Genomic DNA, 3,736 nt, shown 5'->3' with positions numbered 1-3,736 from the left:
TTTTGTCCGAGTCATTTTTATTTATATTTCATAATTGTTATTTGTTATAAAAATTAACAAAAATATAAAGATAACAAAAACTAACAAAAATAATATTTTGAAATTTAAAATTTTGAATTTAGAAATGAGATCATTTGAGGAAATATAAATTAATTTAAAGAAATATATAAAATATCTTTTCAAAGTTTCTCCTCACACCTGTTTAGGCCGTTTTCCCCTGACCTTCTCCCAATCTCTCTCGCCACTCTCGAGATTCTATGTAAGTTTCTCCTTTACTCCCAACAACTTCTCATTCTCTCTCACACATTCACCCTCCTCCCTCTTCCCACCGATTTCTCTCTTTTCTTCCTCTCTACATTCTACCTCACTCCCGCTAATGTCTCATTCTTTCTTCTCTAACCTCTCTCTCAATTAATTTTCATTTCCTTTCTCTCCAAGTTTCTTCGTATATTATTTGACTGATTTTTTCTTTTAAGAGGGGGAGAGGGTTAACATACACGAGAAGAACGAGAGAGAGATAAGAGGATAATTTTTTCTTTTCTCCGTCACAAAGGATTCTTTACAAAATCTCTTCAAAATTTTTTTCTTTCTCATCTTCTCGATTCTCCTCAAGATCTCATTTCCACCGTAGTAGTATTTTCCTTGCCACATTTTTTCTTTTCACTTGCAGATTCAAATTACATGAAGGTTTGAAATTTCTATTGTTATTTTTATTTGATATTGCTAAAATTTATATTGCAAACGGTTTGTGGCATTTTTAAAAAAGAATTCTACATGAGGTTCTCCTCAACCTCTCCATGATTCGTGCTGTGAATATTAGTTTATTATTTCCAATTTATTTAATTAATTAATTTGTTTATTTTAATTTGATACTAATCACATATTAGTTGTTTTGTTTAATTTGATTAAATGATTATTGTATTTATCTTTATTTTTAGATGGCATGTGCAAATTAATTTATTTTAAAGTTGGTTGTTTTTTAGGAAGTTAAAATTATGTTATGATTCAAATAATGTGTAATTCTATTTCCATAAATCTATGGAATTTCCATGTATTCAAAATTAAAGTTAAAAGAATGAAAATAGGAATTAAACTAAGATGCTTTCTAAAATTAAAAAGAGATGATATAGATATCATGTAAAAAGATAAAAATTAATAAATCTTTCCGGGTCTCTAGCTCTAATGCAAATCTATGGTTTTATTTGAAATAAGTACACATTTTATTTATCAATAATAAATGCCTACTCAATTTTATATTATATATGATGTGATTTCAACTTTTAATTAAATTTGTTTATTGAAATTAGGAGTTGAGTAAAATATGATTGGTGGGTTTCAGTTGTTGGCTTATTAGTGTATGAAATGGTGGGTCAAAAAATAAGATAAGAAAACCTAAAAAACAAAATATTTATATTATGGTTTGATTCAGTTTACAATTGAATTTTAAAAAATTAGTCAAAAGATATTGTTTTCCAAAATAATATAATAAATAAAATCACTTTCTTTAACAATACTTTTATTTTAAGGACCGAGTAGTGCACTTTTGTGAAGTTTCGATTCCGGTGTAACTGCACTAAAATTATTAGTAATGTGCTTTCGTGGAGTTTCGACTCTCGTGTAGGTACATTGGAATCATCATAGTTTTTCATAAAATTAAATAGATTTTTCTAAAAAAAGGAATTAAAACGATGTCATGTAAATTCCTATGATGGAATTGAGATTACATAATTTCTCAAATTCTTGACGTATAAACTTTCTTTTATTTAAGCATCTTTGATTTAAAATATTACTTTTTTTCTTGGATTTTTTTATATTTTATATTTTTGCATTTCTATAGCATTTTACTTAATTTAGTTATACAAACAATGATGATCTTTTATTTGCATTTATTGTATTCTTGAACGTACGCTTAGAGTAATATCCTTAGTCCTTGTGGATTTTCAACATTCTTTATACTACAATCGGCAAGAATAGTATACACTTGCACTTGTATTCACCATTGGTTGTGAGAATACAACAATTTTTCAGGCAAGCGTGCTGCTAAAGAAATTCCCTCCTTCTTGGAGCGATTGTCGCAACCACTTGAAACACAAGAAGGACCTAACTCTCCAAGAACTAATCTTCTCAAATTTTAAATTTAGTGAAGGCTAATCTGGTTGAATCTTCTGGTGCTCCGAAAGATAGCTTGAAGAACAAAGAAAAACAGGTTTCTAAGGATATAACACAAAAGAGGAAAGGATTTCGAATAAAAAATACTAGTAGAAGAATCAAGAAATCAAAGCTAGTCTATTATGTATGTGGAAAACCTTGACACATGATAAGCCTCAATTAAAGGCTAAAAAGAATGGATTTGTGTGCTTAGTTGAGGGTTAGTTAGGATGTAAAGTGTATGATTATGCATCTATGTTAGCAAAAATGTGCATATTTTGTGATTAAGGACTTGGACAATTAGTTATAGGTAAATGAAGACTAATTGGTGTAAATATACATACTTTGTAAGGAAAATCGAAGATTGGTGATTACAATGCATCAGGCGCATCATACCCAAAATTTCCAGCTTATTAGAACAATGCTTCAGCCACATTCGATGCTTAGATAATCAAAACGTGAATAACCACTTTTGACCAGGTATTGGTCCAAGATTTGGTCTTACTTCCTAAGATCTCTACAATAACTAGTGGTTGCCAACTTCCCATGGAATTCTCAACACTTTGTTACCTCCCAAGCCTATAAATTGAGCTTCCAATGATCACATCTCACATATCATTGTTCCATGCTTTTGTTCTTCCTTTCTACTTTGTCATCAACTTTAGTTTTTTGAGTTTCTTTTGTAGCATTTCAGTTTTTGTTCTTCAATTAAACTTTTTGCAATTACTCTTATTTATTTTACTGCAATTCAATTTGTTCCAATTTTGTTCTTTCTTTCCAATTCTAATGAAAATGCATTATTTTGTTATCTTTTCTTGTTATTTCAATTCTTTTACTTCTATGAGTAGCTAAATTATTTCTTCAACCCTCACACGAATGTTTTAGTTCATCTATTTTAAATTACATCTATCAGTGAGCATAGCGTATTACGCTCATTTTGCTTATCTTGATTGATATAATTATTCTAGTTGATTTTCTTGTTGGCCACTTGTTAAATCATGTAGTTTGAATTTAATTCTGAAAAGGTTAGAGTCAAACGGATTTCATCAAGGTAAAACGAGAAGTTACTTAGACATAAGAACTAAAACAAGATCCTAGACATAGGTTCTCTTACCTGTTAAACATAAGTTGAAATTTGATTTATTTAGGATTCTAGAGTTTCATAGACATATGTAAATGCTAGCCTAAGCTTCTAAACAAACCAAAAGCAATATGGAATAGGAGTTGAACCAGCTTACATAAATTGAGCATAATTATGTGCACATTTGGTAGGTGTAATTCATTTTTTTAGAATTAAATCTTAGTAGGGGGTTGACCTTTTAATCTTTGTGTTTTTAAATCGTGTTCCCAACAATTTCACCAATTTTTATCCCAAACCCGGTTGCTCATTCAAGAAATTTACAAATTCAATTTTAAAAGAAAACTAGTCCCTGTGGAGACTCAGAGAACAACAAGCGATAATCCAAAAAGAGAAAGATAAAGAATTTGAGGAAGTAATCACCAAGATGGCAAAAAACGAAGTGTCAAATCCAATCTTATTGGACGACCGAAGAGATATTGCAATGCGCGACTACACGGCCACTACTTT

This window comes from Momordica charantia (assembly GCF_013281855.1).
Source record: "Momordica charantia cultivar OHB3-1 chromosome 5 unlocalized genomic scaffold, Mcharantia_2.0 BLBB01000005.1, whole genome shotgun sequence".
In the NCBI taxonomy this organism is placed as follows: Eukaryota; Viridiplantae; Streptophyta; class Magnoliopsida; order Cucurbitales; family Cucurbitaceae; genus Momordica; species Momordica charantia.
This window is presented reverse-complemented; position numbering follows the sequence as displayed.